Source organism: Ictidomys tridecemlineatus, chromosome 5 (genome assembly GCF_052094955.1).
Source record: "Ictidomys tridecemlineatus isolate mIctTri1 chromosome 5, mIctTri1.hap1, whole genome shotgun sequence".
In the NCBI taxonomy this organism is placed as follows: Eukaryota; Metazoa; Chordata; class Mammalia; order Rodentia; family Sciuridae; genus Ictidomys; species Ictidomys tridecemlineatus.
Window position 1 is genome coordinate 198,156,939 of NC_135481.1, and position 20,701 is coordinate 198,177,639.

A 20,701-nucleotide genomic window follows, 5' to 3' on the forward strand; every position below is an offset into this window, starting at 1 on the left:
GCCCCCAGCCCACAGATCCCAGGGCCAGGAGGGGAGGCAGCCCCCAGCCCACAGATCCCAGGGCCAGGAGGGGAGGCAGCCCCCAGCCCACGGCTCCCAGGGCCAGGAGAGGAGGCAGCCCCAAGCCCACGGCTCCCAGGGCCAGGAGAGGAAGCAGCCCCCAGCCCACAGATCCCAGGGCCAGGAGGGGGCTGCCAGAGGACAACCCAGGGCCTGTCCTGGCCAGCTGGCCTACTTTCACAGGGACAGACAGAGGCCTAGTGGGCCTGGTGGGGCGGGCTCCACACACGATGGTGAGTGGTGGAGAAGGAGGCCAGCGTGGCCAGCCTCGTCCCACGCAGGGTGGCCTGAGCTCAGTGCAGCAGGTCAGGAAACAGTGGGGTTTCCTCTTGGGTTTGGGGAGTGGCTGTATTTTGTGGACACTGCTCACGATCTTAAATCCAACTGGCATTTCCCTTTGGTGCCGTGCCCAGGAAACATGGCAGACGCGTGGTTTCCACAGATGGCGGGAGGGGCTAGGAACCTGGTGACCCTTCCCCTCTGGCCCATCCTCTGGGTGGCCTCCAGGCCCTTTGAAGGCTCTGCTAATTGTTCTTCCCACCCTCCTGAGGGCTAGACGGATGGATGATGAGTTTGAAGCAGGAGGAGGTGTCCTTGGCTTTGTTACTTTATTCTCCTGTCAGGCCACACGGCTGAGGAGGGCCAGGGCTGAGGTGCACCTGTCCCCCTCCCCAGGAGGCATCTTCCTGGCGAAGCAGCTTCTCGGGCCCAGGAATCCACCAGCGTGGACTCTGAGGGCTGCCGCTCATGCCCCTGCAGACACAGGCAGCTGCAGAGCCCTGCGTCCTGCCAGGGCGCTCCCAGCCCAGTACCAGTCCCCGGGAGAACCGGCAGTGAAGGGATGCGGAAATGACGTCACCTGAGCCCGGAGGGTGGCCTGCTGCCGTCACTCACTGGTTCTGCACAGGAGCCCCCAGCTGACCCTGCTCCTTCAGCAGGAGAGAAGTCTCAAGGCCACGCAGGCACTGGGCTCCTGGGGGCTGTGCTTGGCACTGAACCGGACGCGGCTGGCAGCTTGGCCTTCTGCCTGGGAAAGAGCAGTCCCCCCTGAGTCTCGACCTGCCCCAAAAGTCACCTCTGATTGCAGCACCACTGATCCAACCACCTGCCCCCACGGGTGTCCCGCCTGATCCTGGCTGATGGTGTGACTGTGGCTCCAGTCCAGCTCTCCGCCCCTGCCCAGGCCAGCTCCAACCACTCTGCACACCCCAGCCCCTGGCCACAGCTCAGTCCCTGCTTGAGCTTCTCTGCCCAGGACGGTGCTCACCTAGAGGGGGTGGTGCCAAGACTGCCTTCGGATGGTGTGAACGCACTTGGTCAGAGCTCGGCACTGCGGCCACACTGGTGCTCAGTCCAGGGCTGGGACAGACGGCAGTGTGGCCAGAACCCAGCATTCCCCGCTCCAGAGTAAAGGGTGCCGCAGCTTAACTGGGGCCATCAGAGAAGGTTTGACCAAAGGTGGTGCTGAAGCCAGGGCCCAGACGGGGAGGAAGATCCGCTGTCAGGTGAGTCCAGGGGGGGGGGACTATGGCAGAGGAGACTCAGGCGGCCAGCAGGGCAGCAGAGGCTCTGCAAGACTGAGAGGAGGCCGTGGTGGGGGTGGGTCTCAGTGGGCAGGTGGGACAGTGAGTGGAGATGCACTGGGGAGGTGGCCTGGAGATGTAGGTGACCACCCAGGGAAGGGAACATGCCCTCGGAGCAGGGCGAAGAGGTTAGCCACGTAGGGCGATTCGGTGGCCACAGGATGATGTCTGACATCACTGCATTTAGAGCCATCTTGAAACACTCAGCTCTTTGTGTCTTTGTTCCCTGCCATCTCCCCAGACGGCAGGACCAGCTCCCTCCCGCACCCACCTGTGTGCAGCAGCACCCGTCTGGTCCGCGTCCCTAGACATCCTGACCTGAAGGAGCGCAAACGATCTAAGACCCGGACAGTGGAGACGAGGCCAGCAGCCCACGGCACGGCTGAGCTGAGGCTGGTAACAGGGAAGCTGGCGGGGGGGGGGAGTCCCCGCAATGAAGCCTCCCCAAGTCCCATAGTTCTTCATGCTCAACCTTCTTCTTGATTAGAATAGCAGGAAGAGCTAATTTGTGGGGATTTTTCCTCCCCAACCCTGCCTCTGTGAGTATCATCAATAATTTAGTGCAATCTTTCTTCTGATTAGTGCAAGTTATTTATAACAAAGTCATTATCCAAACAATCCACATTTGGGGGCGTTGCCTGTACTGAGTGCCTAATTTTCTTCCCATGGAAACTACGGCATACACATCTTTACCCAGGCACACGATGCACAAGATGCACTTGCTCTTTATAACTCTTGGTGGCCACCAGGCTTCACCATGGCCGTTCTGAAGACATTTCTCATGTCTACCTATTGCCCCAGAAGGAGCAGTTTGGTGCCATCTCCAACATGCTCTGGCCGCAGTTCCGACCTAGCACAGTGCCCAGTGCAGAACAGATGGTTAATACTGATCTGATGAGTGAAAGAAGGAATTTATCAATCACATGATCTTTGCCAGGAATTGCACTAGGCTTTGGGACTTTGGGGCTGGACATGACCCGCTGAAGCAATCGATATGGATCATTCTGGAGTAGGAGAGGCTGAGACCTTTCCAAGCATGAGGAAATCAGCTGGCAGAAAAATCTGACTTTCACAGGAAACGTGCAGGGCCCTTTGTGCCCATTAGTTCTGCACCCACAGGTTCCACAATCATGCATCACATGTCTTCACTGTGGGCATCAGTAACTGAGCAGGCATGGACTTCTCCCTTGTCATTGTCCCCTAATCAATTCCACACAGCAGCTACTTACATAGCATTTACATTTTATTAGGTATCATAAGACCTCTGAGATGAATCAAAGCATTCAGGAGGATGTGTGTGAGTTGTGAGTGAGCACTATCTTTTCCCTGAGCATCCTCAGATCTGGTGTCTGCAGGCATCCTGAGACCTCCCACCCACCCCACCCCACGCCCGTGACCACCGAGGGGTGGCTGCACAGAGGGGCCAAGGAAAGACTGAGTGTGTGGGACCTGACCAGCTGTTTCTTCTCCAGTGAAGGAAGGAGGTGGCACACGCGTAGGCATTCCACGGTGCTAGCTACCTTAGTAATAACCGCAGTTTACTTTGTCAGAGAAAAATCTTCCTGGCATTGAGCAGCGTCTCTCTCAACCTTTTCAAATCACCAAGCTATTTAGAAGAGCTGTAGGTTTATGGAAAAATTGAGAAGATCATCTCTGAACGCAGCACCCAGTATTCCCTAGTGACATCCATGTGGCTGTGCTGTGATTGCCGCACCTAAAAACCAACACTGGCATGTGGTCAGCCAAGATCCACGCTCTGCTCACGTCCTCGGTTTTCACCCAGTGCCTGTTCCTCTGTTCCTGGGGCATCCCCACCACCACTAAGCATTTTCCCACCAGGCCTCCTGGGCTCCTCTGGGCTGGGAGTCTGTCTCTGACATTCCTGGTGGTTTTAAGAGGTCCTGGTCAGGCGTTGGCAGGATGCCCGCTGTGTCAACTTGCCTGCTATCTCTTTCTCAAGGTCAGACTGGGCTGAAGGTTTGAGGAGGAAGAACGCAGAGGTCAAGTGCTACTCTCACCCCATCCTGCCAAAGACCCCAGCGTTACCCGACTTCCTGCCATCTCTGTTATGTTGCTCACCCGGCTCACATCGTCTCTGCCAGCCTTCTGTCTGATGAGGTCCTCATTTCTCTCCTTTTCCACACCGTACTCTACAGAAGGAAGCCATCATGCATGGCTAACCCTAAAGACTGGAGCTGTCTGTGTAACTGTGTGGAGCAGCAGGCACCCCAGGGCACTTGTCCTACAGCCTGACTTATCGCCCCGTACGTACTCTGATTCATTCTGTTGATCCCATGAATCTGGCTTTGTCCAGAGAAGGTGTGTGTTGGCTCCGGTGCTCTTTGATGATCCCCACCACTGCTCATGTTGGTTGATGTTCTCTGTCATTTGAGCACTTACCTGCTTTCTGCCACCACCAGACAGTCCAGACTCATTTTGTTGATTACCTGCTCCAGGTGATTTGGGCTGGAGAATGAAATTTGAAATCAAAACCTGGGTCCCAGCTGCCCCTTTTCTTCCTATTGGGTGACCTTTGCTGCTGACAAAGTAAAGGGACACAGTGTGCATGCCAACTCCTGCACATGGATGTACCCATGGGTTTTTGAATGACATCTGCCTGTACCTGGGTTAAGACAAACCAGCTCATATGATATCTTCAACATGACCACCACTATAAGGTTCAGGAAGCCTGCACGGGCCCTGCCCTTCCCCTCTTCTGTTAGAGTCTGTAAACAAGTCAAGATGGCGCCTGGCATTTTGCAGAGGGAGTGGTTTGTGAAGTCATGCCAGCGAGCCATTAAGTGTGGAGATTCCTGATTGGTTGACTGCTGTGTCTAGTTCATGTTAATTAGATAAGCTGTGTGGAATGTATCTATACCCCTCCTGTCCTACAATAAGCGGCTCCCACTCCTGCTGTATCCATGTACACAAGTTGCTGGTCTGCGGACTGCGGCACTCTTCCTTGCTTGAAGTTCTCAAGAATGACTGCTGAGGGAGCAGAGTTCTGGTCTGGAGGGGGACTGCCCGAGACACACCTTGCTCCTGTTCCTCCTAGGGAGTGTGACATGCTGAGCCGCGGAGGAGCAGCCTGGGACCATCCTGTTCCTCTCTTCCCTGGAGGCAGGACACCTTCTCAGGCTTTGCCCCGTGAGGCCTGTTGCCCCTGAGGCATGTGCACTGGGGCAGGCTGCCCGTAGGAGTCCCTGCGGCACTGCGAGTTAGGCTGGCTCAGGTGAGACCAGCTCTCGGGCAGCTTTCTTGAGCCTTCAGGAACCACCCCACAATGCGTGCTAGACTTCCGTTGGCTCTCGCCACCTGCGAGAAGCAAACCCACTCCATACAACAGGTTTCCTGAGTGTGCTCTGTCCCACCGTGCTCAGATGGGCTGGCAACCACACACGGTGAATCTGCTTCCCCGTGGAAGATTCTGGGCTCCTCCCCCTGCCTACCTGTGGCAATATCCCACTGCAATGGCGAGCAAACTGGCCCCACCCCACCTCATTTAGTCAGTCATGTGGTTGGATCGTAGGGTAAGACCACCTTTGGCTTCCCAACTGTCCTCCACGGTGGCTGAACCATCTTGCTCTCCCAGCAGCTGCGGTGAGGGGTCCTGTTGCCCCTCAGCCTGGGCAGCATTTGCTGTCCGTGTTCAGGGTCAGTCACCCCAGCAGGTGTGTGGTCAGTCTCACCGTCGTAATTTGTAGTCTCCTGATGAAAAATGAGGCTGACCGTATTTTTATATTTTATTTGCCATCTGTACATCTTTGTTGGTGAGATGTTTATTATAATCTTTAGCCTACTTTTTAGTTGGCTTGTTTTCAAATTGTTGAGTTTAAAATGTCGTCGTATGTTTTGGATACAAGTTTTTTATCAGATAACGTGGCTACAGATGCTTCTCCTGTCTGGGCTTGTCTTTGGTTAACAGTGGCATTTACAAGACAGAGGTTTTTAATTTCAGCAAAGCATAATTTACTAGTTATTTTTTATAAATCATATTTTTGGTGCTGAAATTCATTTCCAAACTTAAGGTCGCCTACACTTTATTCTATGTTTTCTTTTATAGAAAGCCACTCTACGTTTAGACTTATAATACAACTTGTAACAATTTTTGTAGCAGGTAAGGTCTGCATCTAGAGTCTTTGCTTCTTTTTTATTTCATCTTTTTTTTTCCTGCACATGGATGTCCAGGGGTTCCAGCTCTGTGTGCTGAGAAACTGCCCCTTCCCTGGGAAATTGTCTTTGCTTCCACGTCAAAGACGCGCTGACTGCGTGTGGGCCTCTCTTCTGTTTGTGGATCTACGTCTGCTCTTTGGCCCCCTGTTGTCTTGATTACTGAAGCTTCATAGTGAGACCCGAGGTTGCATATTGCCAGTCTTTCAGCTTTGTTCTTCTTCAGTATTGAATTAGCTATTTTAGGTGTTTTTGCTTTTGATATAAAATTTAAAATCAGTTTGTTGATTACTGCAACCTAAAATATAAATAAATGATTCAATAAAGATATGCATACATACCTTGAGGAGAAGACACAAATACGTGCAGAAAAACTTTTCTTCTTCATTATTTGAATATCCCCCCTCATGGAACAAAACTCTGAGCTCTTCAGGTGTGAGCTATGGTACTGATTTCCTTCCAAAGAGAATCAAAAGTCACACGGGAAGTGATTTGGGTGTTGAGACCTGAGACACTCGGCCTCGGCCAGGGATGGGGATGCACACAGACAGCAGGGCCAGGTGGGCAGTGAGCCTGCCTGGCTGATGCGAGGAGGAGGGTGTGTGCTCTGGGTCTTCCTTCCAAAACCCACACCCCAGTCTAACCTTGGGGAACCGAAAACACCCCACAAACCCGACTTGAAAGACAAGCTCCAAAACACCTGTCCAGTGCTCCTCCAAACCGCCAAGGCCATCTCCTCCAGGGTCTGAGGAGCAGGAGGAGACAGAGCAGCCTCAGCTGTCATCCCGGTTGGGATTCCAAGGCAGGAAGAAGGACTTGGGCGAGGGCCAAGGGAACTGCATGAAGTGTGGACTTCAGTCGGTGACGGCGAGTCTGTCTCGGTCCAGTGGTCGGGACGCACCAGCCCACTAGGTAGGATGTCAACAGCGGGGAAACCCGGGAGAAGAAGCTCTCCGGACTCTGAGCTGTCTTTGCCAACTCTCTCTAAATCCTAAGTGTGTTTATTTAAAAATAAAAGTGTGAGTCGTGGGGCTCAGCCGCACCGCAGCTCTGGGGGCAGGAGCAGTGCACCCCAGCACCACCTCACCTGCGGGCCAGGAAGCTGGGGAACCTACCCCCTGCTCCACCGGGCACAGGCTGAGCACATCCCACGTTAACCCGGCAGGGCCGCCTGCCCGACGACGGGGGAGCTGAGCGCTGCAGGGAGGAGGCTCAGCACGCACTGCCGCGCCCCACCCGGCTCCCGTTGGCAGGGAAGGCGCAGCCTGCAGCTCCCGCAGCCTCCCCAGGAAGTAACCAGGGTTGAGCTTTCATTTCTTCCTTTTGTACCTGCATACCCACTGAGAGAAGGTGACCCAAATTACATCTTGTAGAACCCTTTTGTCATGTTCATGTCAAACCCACACTGTTCGGCTTTCTCCCAGGAGTCTGAAATAACCCTGGGGCCCAGGCAGACAACTGGCCTTCCCCGGGCTCCCCAGCTCAGCCAGCCAGGGCCCTGGCACCTGCCCCCGCACCACCTGACGTACCTACCCACTGAGGCGAGGGGAGGGCAGCGCTTCCCAGGCCAATTAGCACCTGCTCCTCCCGCGGGCAGTCACAAGCCTTCAGCCCAGTGCCATCGCCGCGGCTGTCCTACACGGGCACAGCTGACGGCTGTTAGGGAGCACTGTTACGGAGCACAGCGCAGGAGCTCGCGGTTAAAGGGCGTCTGTCTGCAGCTCTGGGGGGGACACGGTCATGGAGGGAGGAACAGCTCCTCCCGGGAAAATGTCCATGAGGGGAGGAAAGAGAAAGCCAGGTTGAGTCCTCAGAAACTGAGAACTTCGGGGTGGAAGTGCCACATTCTCAAACCAGGGCTCTTCTCAAATTGCACTTGCTCCACCTGCGCAAGCCAGTGCCACCCCGCTGGGCCTCCCAGCCTCCGGTCGCCCTCCCCAGTCCCTCCCTTCCTGAGACCCTCTGGTCTCTCCTCACAAGTGTGCTCAGGACTCAGGAGCTGAGGAGCCCGAGTCCCTACCTACCTGGCCCTCCTCCAGTCCACCCCTTGGTCTGTCAGAGTCCTTGTTCTGATGTCCCAGTGTGAGCTGCGGGACACACTGCAGCTGGTGCCAACTCCCCCCGGGATGCCCCCTTGCTGTGGGGTTTAAAGCTTCCTCTTCTGAGCCCTTCCTTCCTCCCTGCACCCCAGGCTGCGGCTCGTCCAGAGGTTCCCTGCCCACATCCTGGAATCCCACAAAACCAAGGAGCCTGCTTCCTCTGCTGCTGGAGCAGGCAGCAGACACTGGACTCCATCTCTTCACTGTCCTTCTTCCCGTCCCTCTCAGCCAGCAGAGCCAGGAGGTCTGAGTGCCACCCGGCCACGCTGCCACCCTGCACGACACTGTCATCCCCTCAGGCCTGTGCTGAGCTCAGCTCCATGTGCATCGCCCCTTCTCCACTTACTCTTCTGCAAGCCCCTACAACAAGCCACCAGGGTCCCCCTGCCATCCCCTTGACTGTCCCACCCCAGTGTCCATGCATCGTGAACCCAGCGTGGTCAAGCCACACTCCCTCACCCACCCCCTTCCTCAAGCCCCAGTAACCCATGGTGTTCCCATGATCACCTCCATCACCCCCATCACCTCCATCACCACATCACCTCCATCACCCCATCACACCCTCCACACCATCACCTCCATCACCCCATAACACCCACCACCCCACCAAATCCATCACTCCATTGTCCCCATCACCCCCATCGCCTCCATCCCCCAATCTCCCCATCACACCTATCATCCCATCCCCCCATCACCCCCATCACCCCTGTCACCCCAACCCCATCACCCCCATCACACCTATCACCCCATCTCCCCATCACCCTTTCACACCTATCACCCCATCACCCCTGTCACCCCATCCCCCATCACCCCCATCACACCTATCACCCCATCCCCCATCACCCCATCACACCTATCACCCCATCTCCCCATCACCCCCATCACACCTATAATCCCATCTCCCCATCACCCCCATCACACCTATCACCCCATCCCCCCATCACCCCCATCACACCTATCACCCCATCCCCCATCCCCCATCACACCTATAATCCCATCCCCCATCCCCCATCACACCTATCACCCCATCCCCCCATCACCCCATCACACCTATCACCCCATCCCCCCATCACCCCCATCACACCTGTCACCCCATCCCCCATCAACCCCATCACACCTATAATCCCATCTCCCCCATCACACCCATCCCCCTATTACCCCATCACACCTATCTGTGGTGAGCCGTTCCTGTGGACTGTGGTCGCCATTACATGATGGCGCTGGCTCCGTTGTGGTCTGTGAAGGACAACTCCATATCAAAGAGAGTTGGCGTGTTCCCAGCTCCTTATCAAAGAAAGTTGGCGTGTCATTTTCTAGCACCCTGTGAGAAGGGTACACGTGGCAGCTTTGCATTGGGGTTCGAGGTGCTTTATTAAGGCTGGGAGGGGCATCCAATGATTATTCCGGGTAGTAGAAGAATCATTAGAAGAATATCAGGGGCCTGAATAAACTGCTGAAAGAAGATTCCTGAGTCGCGTCTTCCTTGCGGGCAAGGGGGTCGTGACACCTATCACCCATCCCCCCATCACCCCATCACATTTGTCACCCCATCACCCCATCACCCCCATCACACCTGTCACCCCATCCCCCATCACCCCCCATCACACCTATAATCCCATCTCCCCCATCACACCCATCCCCCTATTACCCCATCACACCTATCACCCATCCCCCCATCACCCCATCACATTTGTCACCCCATCACCCCATCACACTAGCACCCTATCTCCCCATCACTTCCATCACCCCATCACCTGATCTCCCCCATCACACCATCACCCCATCTCCCCATTGTGCCCACTGCCTCCATCACCCCCACTGCCCCCACTGTCCCCATCACCCCCACTGTCCCCACTGCCCCCATCACCTCCACTGTCCCCACGGCCTCATTACCTCCTCCCGAGGTTCCCTGGGGCTGGAGCTGGTGGCACCTCTGCTTCCACGGCGGGTCTCCAGCAGGTCCCTGTGACCCCCTTCCTTCTTATGAGCACAAACCCACCTCCAGATGCCCCAGAACCACGTCAGCACAAGGCCCAGGAGCCCACAGGTAGCCGATGTCCCCTGGCCCCTGCCCTCCTGCTGAGCTCCCCCGCCGTGCATGCAGCTCAGGAGTGGCCCCTCTGAAGTCTCCCATGGGCTCCCCAGGCCCCTTGCTCCTTCCTCCCCTAGTGACGTCGCCCACATTTGTCCCCCTCCCAGCCACACTTCCACTACCTGCCATTCCCCCAGGGTCAGCTCCAGCCTCCCTAGCTGACCCTGCCCCTCACAGCAGCTCTGATCTGGCCCTGCTGCTGACTGACTCAGCACCAAGTCCAGTGCCCAGTGCCCCCGGAAATCCTGGGTGAAGACCTCTCCCTTTGACCCAGGGAAGGAAACCACATGGAGAAGAATTCTGCGGCTGCCTTTGAGCTGTCGGCATCTGTCAGAGGTGTCTGTGGTGACGAGGGCAGCCTCAGTGGCGGGACCTGGCTCCCTGCTGGCATGGCTCCACGTGCCAGTTAGCCCCGGCTGGCAGCACGTTTCCTCCTCTGTTCCTGACTGATGCGCCCAGGCTGAGCCTCACGGGTGTGGCTGAAAGCTGAGTGGGGAGGCTCAAGTTCACACCTGTTTGGTCCCACCTGGCTGCCTGAGTGTGCCTCTTCTGGTCGGCTGGCAGCCCACAGGGTCGCCCACGGGGGCACACACAGACCTCTCGCCCCTTCCCACTGCGGCCCTGAGTGCCTGCTCTGCAGACCTTCCTCTTGGCCACAGCCGCCGCGGGATCAGCCTTCTAGCCAATTTCTTTAAGGTCACAAAGCAAATCAGAAGGGAAGGTGATCTCAGAGGATCCGCCGATCCACCAACTTTCCATCCCAGTGCCCCACATGGTGTGTGGACTCAATCCAGCAACACCCTGGTTGGTGAGGACTGATGCTGTTTTATTATATTATAGAATAAAATTCAACCAATTCCACGCTTTATTTAAAGGAAGGTCTTAGTGGGAGAAAATGATAATTATCCAGTACTTTCTAAAGCCTTAACTGAATTTCTATTGTGGTTTGTGAAAATGTGATTAATGATGATATATTAAATATTAAAACCGATGTAAGACTTAATCCAAATTTATAGGGCAGCTTTGCTTAATTCACTGCCTATCACACAATTTCCTTTACAGATAACTTGGAGCAGGGCGTATATAAATAATAGAGCAGCCCCCACCCTCGACGGCTCTCCGGCAGCGTGGGCATGGTGAGCTGGCCGACACCGCCTTCCCTCTGGGTTTCTGCCCTCCTCCCCCCTCCTTCCCTTCCCTCCTGATGACCTGACCCTGTCAGGACCACGGGCTGGTGCTTTGCAAGCTGTCATCACTTGAGGCAGAGGGTCAGCAAGGGCCATTCCTGATGCTCAAGATGTCCAGGAGGTGAGGCTGGGACCCTCTCCCCAGGCCCCCTCTGCTGATGGACTGTGTCACCAGTGACTCCAGTTTCTCTCCAAACTGTCCCCATGGCAGTGTGCCCCTCGCACCCCCAGGTGGGAGGACAGACGGCTGCACAGGCAGAGGGCTCTCCCTGTCCCAGCTCGGTGACGGTGTCCCCTTGGAATTTTCCCTCTCTGGGAAGGTTGTAGCCCTGAGGCGGGGGCTCCCTGGCTGGTTGCTGCCCCTCTCCTCAGGTTATCTGATGGAGGTCACTGGGAGAGACACACGTGTGGGATCCGGGAGCCGAGTGACTGCAGCCTGGTGACCTTGGCCAGCCCTGGACTGGCACGGCTTCTGGAAACTCCTAGGTGAAGGGCCTTTCCCGCCAGCCAGCGGGGGAGGCCAAGCACCTGGCCCTTCCTGTCACCCCAGCGTCCTCCCTGCTGGGAGGCCCAACCAGGAGCGGAGACTTCAGCGGAACAGAGAGAGGACGGCCCAAAGGGGAGAGAAGGAAAAGCAATTGTCTCCTGCAGGGCTCAGTAGACGTCTGCCTTCTGCCTCCTCTGGGCCCTGTGCTTCCAGGCCCTGCAGTGCTCGGGCTTCCTGAGGGCGGGCGTGGAAGGCCTGGCCACACCTACCCTCCACAGTGGGCTTGGGCAGACGCCAGGCACTCATTCCTACTGGCACTTGACTCCAATTCCTCCTTCCATATATTCATTCCCTCATTCAAATGCAGCAAGCATTCATTGAGCACCTACTGTATCCCAGGCACTTGCTGGGGAGAGGTGTGGGTGGGCAAGGCTGGGTCTGCCCTCTCGGAGCCGCCACAGGGTTCAGCCACAGCTTCAGCTCAGACAGGCTCCAAAGGGAAGAGAGGGCAGCAGGACACGAGTGTCCCAAAAGGCACGGGAACAGCCTCCACCCCGTAGCACTGCTTTGGTGAAGGAAGGGAGGCAGAGAGACCAGGCCAGGCCCAGGCCCAGGGACACGGAGGTCTCAGAGTGCTCTCGGACCTGCCTGGACTTTGAACTCTGAACACCTGGGGCCATGGGAAGTCCTGGAAGGTCCTGGCAAGCCACAGACTTTCCATCCCAGAGAGGGAAACAACCTTCCCAGAGAGGGAAAATTCCAAGGGGACACGGTCACCGAGCTGGGACAGGGAGCCCTCTGCCTGTGCAGCCGTCTGTCCTTCCACCTGGGGGTGCGAGGGGCACACTGCCATGGGGACAGTTTGGAGAGCAGGAAGAGAGAGGTGAGGGTGGTGTGGGAGGAGAGCCAAAGAGGGGTGACCCCACCTCCCTCTGTGAGCACCTGCACCTATTGGCACTCCCTGCCCCTGGGTGTCAGATACTGTTGGTGACCACAAGACTCCTTCTCTGGAGACCTGGTCCTGGCAGCAGGGCTGCTGCTCACCAGGGCTCCCTGGCCCCCGGCAGGACACACAGATGCACATGAAGCCCACAGGAGGCCAGGCCACGCTGCACTCCAGCCAGGACCATGTCCGGGTGCAGCTGTGTGCCATCCTACCCTCTCCCTCGTCCCTCTCCTGAGTGCTCTGGAGAGCAAGGTCAAGACACTTGGACCCATTTCTAGCATTCAGCAGCTCCACGATCCTCCCTGTAGAAAGGGGGGGCTAGCCCCATCTCTAGTTTGCACCGTATTTTGTGGACTCTAAGCTGCACACAGCCCAGCCCTCCTGCTCATCCCAACGCCCCTGGGTAGGTCCTAAAGTGGGTGTTGCCACCCCGAGAACAGAGAGGCCCCTCCACGAGGGCCAGGGCTCCAGGCTCCTAAGGGCAGAGTCCAGCTTCCACTCAGCCCTCCAGGGAGAGCCGGGAGCTCACCAGACCCCTGTCCACCCCCCTTCCTTATCCTGGTGGCCATGAGTGTTATGGGCAGCCCCATAAAACGCAGGAAAGCACAAGGCAGAGCAGGACACTGGTGGGTCTTGACCATGCAGTGACAGAGCAGAGGCCCAACGCCAGGCAGGAGGGCAGCACGGCAAGACACCTCCACACGCAGAGGACGGGAGGCCACCGCTGTGCTTTCTGCATGGCCCTCCCCCACTGAGAAGCGCTGGCCGCCCTGCCCTGGCCGGACACTGCGGAGGATGGTGTGATTGATCAGCTTTGCATCTGCTTCCTTCCTGAGCTCCCTGGGGACAAAAGTACCGAAAGCACAGAGATCCGAATGAGGGCAATTACGCAGAAGCCCAAAGGGGCTCCCCGGGCACATCCAGCCTGCTGTCTGCCCCCGGGCCCGTCCGTCCCTCTGTCAGGCTGGTCCTCACTGGGTTCATTACCAGCGCAGCCTAATGAGGCCAGAGAGACTCCCCGATCCCGGCCTGAGCCTCGCACAGGCCTCCCCTCCGCCGCCTTCCTCCCGGGGCCTCGGCCCGTCCCTCCTCCACCCCTCCACAGCAGCCCCTTGTCCTTTCCACGTCCTCGTGGCCGTCACCCTCAGTTGTGATATGTGACCAAGGGCCACACGTATCCGTTCCAACTGCCTGACTGTCCTCCGAACCACCCACCCCCTTTGTACAGACAACTTGCTGTTCAGAGAGGGGACACAACTTGTCCAGGGCCACACAGCTACTGAGTGACAAGTCTAAATTCAAACCCAGCCCCCAGCCTATCCAGGTGCACAATTCCGCACTCATCTGTCACAATAGAAGGACAGTAAAGTAGCTGAAAGGGCCGTTTCCCTCACTCTGTCGTCTCAACCTTGCCCCGTTGCTGTGGGTGATGGCTTCTGCCTGGAGCCGGGGCTGGGTGGGCTCAGCCTGGCACCCGACGCCGCCCTTCTGTTTGCTCCTCCAGTTCCCAGCCCACCACTGCAGGGCAAAGCAGGGCATGGATGTCCAGGCCCGGGCTGGGCCTGGGGCTCGGCAGTAGAGCACTTGCCCAATGCAGGCGAGACCCTGGGTTTGACCCACAGCACCACGTAAAAATAATTAAAATAAAGCTATTGTGTCCATCTACAACTAAAAAATAAATATTTAACTATTTAAAAAAATGTCCAGGCCCCTTGCCCTTGGTGACACAACTCGGCCCTCCCCAGGACCCCAGGGGACAGAGGCCAGCCCGCTCCTCAGGTCACCCACACAGCCCCGCCCGCAGAGCCTCACTTCCTGGGCTGCTGTGGCTGGCCCACCTTCCGCCTGCCTGAACCTGTTACCCCAGGGGCCATTCCTACCCTGCGGGTCCTGGCAAGTCCCTGGTGGCCATGGTCTGTAGCCAAACCCTGCACTGCAGCCCGACCTCCCGGTCCCGGGGCCTGGGAATCTGCTGCTCCTGTTTGGAGGGCTCCCCCACATCTCCTGCCCAAGAGGGAGGGGCGGTCAGTCAGGAACCAGGAGGCCCCCTGAGCCTCCTGGAATGAGCAAGCCTCCGGAAGCAGTTGGGAGTGTTGAACCCGATGGCACCGCTGGCCCCACCCGACTGAGAGCTGTGTCCCCTGGGGGTGGCGCGAGGCCTGGCAGGACTTGGTTGCCCCGTGACGCTCGCGGCTCCCGTGGCGGGTTGATGTCCAGGTCGGGGAGCCCTTGCAAGGCGTCCAGGAGCTTGATGTTGGCCGGCTCTTCTCCCTTGATGGTGAGGATGTTTCCAAACGTCTTCAGGGTTGGGGATGAACAGATGCGGGACAACAGAGGGACGTCTCTAGGGAAGAGGAAGGACTCCCATGAGAGGTGACGTCGTGCTGCCCGGAAGAACAGACTCACAGCCGTGCAGTCAGACCCACAGCCGGCCTCCCAGGGCCTCTGCACCAGGCTCTGCACCAGGCTCTGCAGACACAGCGCCCATCCAGCCTCACAGCCCCCGTGTGGCCCGCAGAGAGCCAGCTCCTGAGCGCCAGGTGTGTGCGCCATCCTAGGGGCTCGACATCTCTTAATCTACAGAGAAACCGCGTCCCTGAATTAAATGTGTCCCCCGGCTGCAAACCTTGATTAAGAGGCTCTTCATAACAGAGTCGGCGGAATGGCGAGAGGTCCAGAGCAGCTTCATGGGAAACTCCAGGTGAAATCGGCCTTGACCTTGCCAGAGGAAGTGCCCCCTTCGCTCTGACAAAGGCCACAGCCCCTGGTAACCGTCAGCAGGGTCTTGGCATTCTGAAAGGGCAGTGTGCCGAGGTGAGGACTCGTGTTTAAGTTCACAGAGACGACCGGTGAGCAGGGCAAGGAACCGGAGGCAGACTTGGAGAAGACTGGGTATTTTGGGAACGTAAATGTCATCCTGGAGACACCCAAGCCCTCACCAGGGGTCCACTCCCCCTCTGCACGACAGCCAGGCCAGGCTCCAGTCCTTGAAGCTCTCCAGAGGCACAGACCCCTGCTCACCTCAGGCCTTCAGAGGGACATGGGAGGCTCTGTCCCCAGCGCCTGTGCAGAGCTGCTCCCCTCCTGTGTCTGCGGGCAGCCCTCCTCTCTGGAACTCCTTGCTCCACACACCAGAGCAGGTGGCCTTCCGTGCACGTCGCCACTGTGGGCACTGGATTACTGTCCAGACATTTAATGTTCGGTGTCTGATTCCAGGTGGCTGGAAAGTCCCAAGAGGTCAGGGGCTGAGTCCCACTTGCCAACACATCAGCCAAGACCAGATACGGATGTGGATGTGCTGCCTGAGGATCTGACAGGATACGGAAAGGCTCGAACATGGTGTCGCTGTGATGGGGTGATGGGCATGACGTGGACATGGTGTGGATGGGACGTGGACAGAGATGGGCGGGGGTGTAGCCATGGTGTGGACGTGGGTGTAGATGTGACAGGGACCTAGATGTGGATCTCACATGACATGGATGTGGATGTGACATGGACACAGATGTGTGCTAGGGTATGGATGCACACAGGTGTGATACGATGTGGACGAGCATGGACGAGCAGAGTGAGACGGAGGTAGGAATAGGACAGGCGCCTGGATGGGACGTGGACCTGACGCGCTATGGAGAGGACAGCATGGGGATACCATGTGGGTATGACGTGAGGGTGGACATGATGGGACACGCAGCCAGACACGGACATGGCGCAGGCACACAGGCAGACCTTGCTGTTGGGTGCAGACAGGATGCAGCTCGGGTTGTGTACTGAGGGAGGCATTGATGAGTCCTCGACGCCACATGGATGAGGCCACAGTCCGTGCCGTCCCCTGCTTCCCCAGGCCCACCCAGCAGGGTGCCTTGTACAACTGACCTTCCACGAAGGCCCCGTTTTCTCCTCCCTTGATGTGGGTGCCACCACAGTCAGAGGGCTGATGGCAGGTTGATGAGAGGAGCGTGAGGAACACGTCGGCTGGCGTGGACAGATCCAACGTTCCCCAAATCCGACCAAACATTAGAATCCCCTAGAAATGCCAAAAAAGGGGCATGTCTGGGCCCCACCCAGACTCACTGTACTAGGAGCCCAGAGTGACCGTGGGCACGTCCTCTCTCGTGACCAGGCAAGTCCAGGACCCACTGGGCAGACTCCTCAGAACTCAAATGCACTGGCATGCCGGGGTCGGGACCAAGGAACCGCCATGATGAGGGTGGCCCTCGTCTGCCTGTGGGAGTGCCCTTCATGAGCCTCAGTGAGACAGAAGAAAAGAACTATCCAGGATGGACGGAAGTGAGGGCTGCCTTCAGGAACAGAGAAGCGGGCTCCAGACCTCCTCTTTGGTTCCTGATTACGCCCTGCTCTGCGGAGCTCGCCAGAAAGCCGGGCACAGAGTGAGACGGAGCAGGAGCAGGCTGCCCGGCAAATTGCTGCCTTGCCTTGGTGATCATACATTCCCGCCTGGCTCGGCTGCAAAGATGGTTAAATTCAAAAATCGCCACACACACCCACACACACACACACACACACACACACACACACCCTGTACCTACCAATAGCTGCAGGCACAGCTAATCAAATGCACCACACATTTCATTCAATTTCACACAATTGTGACTCTCACAAGGATGTAAATAAGAGAGAGCCAGGACCAAAGAGGGAAGTTAGAAGGGAGGACATCAAAGGGCGAGAGGGTTCTGGTCCCCGAGCTCCTTTCAGCCACGGGCACCGCCGTCCGCCCTCAGACACTGTCTCCACCGAGTCGATCATGCACTGGAGGAAATCCGAGATGCACTCAGGACCAAAGCAATCCAAAGGAAGGGGCGTCCTGGAGATGCAGACGGCACAGGCCCACCTGATTCTGAGAGTCCTGGGAAGGAGGCCTCTGGCCACACCCACCCCGCAGCAGGGAGCACCCCCGGCTCCCCAGGGAGTAGCGAGCCCTTGCGGTCTAAATCGTGGTTGGCGAAGGGCCAGACTATAGCTTCTTCAGGCTTTGCTGGTCAGATATTTCTGTCCCAGTCACCAAGACCTGCTGCTATGGCCGCAGCCCAACAAATAAACAGATAAACCTCTGATGGAAACCTGATTTACAAAATCGAGGTGTGTGGATTTGGACTGAGGACCACGGCTGCCCTGATTCACAGCTCACCGGAAGCGTGTGGCAGAAATGGTGGGCCACGTGCCTCAGAGAGGCCTGGGGTCACGGTGAAGCTGCCACCACTCATCAGCCTCTGTGGACAATGGGGCAGCCCAAGGGGGCCACTCTGCAAGGGCTGGACATGGGAGGGTCGGACAGCGCGGCAGGCGGAAAGGGGGAAGGCACACAGTGCTGGGCCCCAGGAGTGCAGTGCCCATGGGAAGCAGCCACGATGGCCCTCCTCGGAGGGCAAGTTCCAGGGGCTCTGGAGACACCCAGCAACTGCACCCCACTTCTCTGACTTGTGCTGCACCTTGTGATTCCTGGAACACAGGGTAACTGCAAGCCCAGACTACCCGCAAGTCAGCGTCACTAAGGCCATCGGCTGGTCCTTCCCTGCATCTCTGCAGACCCAGTGAGCAGAGCTCTTCTGGGGACATCGCAGCAGACATTTGGGTAGAGAGACAGGAAGTCCCCCCTCCCATCCACACACGAGAGCAAGCATGTCTGCAGGACAAGACATGGGGACAGCAGGCACTGCAGGCAGGGGAAGGGGGCTCCAGCTACTCACCAGAGCAGCTTCAAGCACATGGCCACATTCTGCTGTTCACTAACAGCCCTGTTACTTGCCTCTCTGTGCAGCCTCAGAGACCAGAGGTGACAGGTTGGCTGGGAGGGATAAAACCAGCTATGGACTTGTCACATCTGTCCCTTGAGGGGAAACTCCAGGGGGATTTGGTCATTGGACAGACCATGGATTTAGTCTTAGCAAACAGATTTGGTTTCCACTCGCTGCTGGAGAAGCCCTGTCTCTGTAGCAATCTAATCGATGCGTGTATGGATTGCTTGTTCAATAAAAGAAACTGAGCAGGAGATATTTAAGGAACATGAGCAGTGGTCACCAGCCTACAGCAAAAATGATTTAACTGCAGGCACATGGGCGTGTGGTTCTTAAGGCAGGTATTTAAGGGAAAATTGTATGATAATGATGGTGAGTAATGCAAGCTCCATGTCGGTCTTTTTGTTGGATGAGCCTGGGGATTTTTCTTCTTGCCCAGCATCTCAAAATTCTCTGTTTGAGATGGTTTTTCTGATAAAAAGTCAAAAATTTCTGATTGGAGTGATTTCTGCCCATTAGCAAAACCTGCCAGGTAGGCCCTTCCCTGGGCAGGGATACTGGCCAGGCTGGCCCTGGGGGTCTCAGCCAGTCCGTGGGCAAAACAGAGAGTGCAGACCCTGACCACTCCCTGACCACCCTGCTCCACCAGGCAGGGCCCTGCAGTCCTACCACGCACCCTGGAGCCACCCTCTCTGACCACTGCACCCAGGGTGCACTGCGAAGCCCTCCTTGCCCAGCCTGGATTTCCCCGCAGTGTCCGCTGCTGGTCTCATTTCTTGGCACCGTCCTCTCTGCAACTCGACCCCAACTCTCCTGAGGAGAACTCAACCTCCCTAATGCCCTGTCCCATGGAGGACTCCCTCTTAGGGCTCATTTTCAGTGGTCAGTGTCAGAGTTTTCTTTTAATTCTTTCTCTCCACACATAGATCTTGACTTTTCCAAGTCAGTTCTGGGACCTGGGGGCGGGGCCTGCCTTTCCTATTGATTCGGCAGGTGTCCATCAAGGAGCCGGCATTAGTTGTGTATCATCTGCAGGGAGGACTTGGAAACTGACGGGGTGACCAAGGCTCTGATGCTGGGCAGGCAGCTCACCTCGGGGCAGCTGAAGGTGGGTGGCCACGGTGGGCATCTTCCTACGGGAGGCACCCGCCTCTCCTCTGCAGTTGCTCCCACATGAGCTGGCTGCAGCCTCACCTGGGATTCTGGGAACACTGGACAGGCGGCAGGGAAGGCAGCCTGTAGTCTGTGACCCCGGGCTCGGACGTTCTCATTCACGTTCTCCTTCTTCCCCCAGAGTACAACCTCAGGAGGATTCCCATGCCAAGACAAACAAAAGTCAGGGGAAAAGAAAGAAAAACTTTGAATGGACTTTCCTTCAGAACAAATGAGCACACGTTGCTCAGCGTCCACAGGCACCAGGGAAATGCAAGTCCAAGCCCCTCCCCACTGGGAGGACTGCATCACAAACAAAGCCAAGCAGAGGAACCCACCACTCCAGCGCTGGTGCCAGAGAGGAGCAGCAGGGGCAGCCCTCAGCACCCTGGAGTCCAGGGCAAAGGGCACAGCCCCTCTGGGAGAGGGCTGGGGCGTCCTTGTGGAGTTAAGCTTACCGTGCCAGGACCCGCCACTGCTCTGTTCCCACAAAAACCTGAGAGCAATTATTTTTAGAGTGTTTATTCAAAATCCACCCCAAATGGGAAACACCACTCCTGTCCCTGGACCTGGGGATGGACCAACTCATGTCCAAGGAGGAACGCTGGCTTTGAGAGGAGAGAAGGGCTGATCTTATGGGGGTGAACTCAAAGGCACTACGGTGGGTGAAGAAGCCAGGCTCGAGTGCAGCACATGGCAGGAGTCATTGGTGTGAGCCCTGCGAGAGGCAAGGCAGAGGGACAGGGGCTGGATCCGCGGCTGCTGCAGGGGAGGGGAAGTGGCCATGGGACCGTGTGCTGCATCAAAACTCATGGATCTGCAGATGCCAAGAGCGCATTTCCTGTGTCTGCGTCAGATCTGAAGGAGAACATCATCCCGCAAAGCCTGCTGGGTGATTCCGTGGAGATCTGGGTCCGCCTGCCCCCGTCTCCCCCAGCTGCTCCCGCAGGTCTCACCGCAGCAGGACTTCCGAGCTCGCCTTGCCTCGCCCCTGCTGGCCCGCCAGTCCTCTGCCCTGGCTCACCTGGCAGCTTCCCCAGCAGGCAGCGCCAGCCCATCCCTGAGTCCTGCTCTTGAATGCTGCCTTCCATCAACAAAGTCTTTCCCTGCCTGTCCCTGTGTCCATCAGCCAGACTGTCCAGCTGGGGCTGGCTCTCCCAGGAGGAGACCCCCCT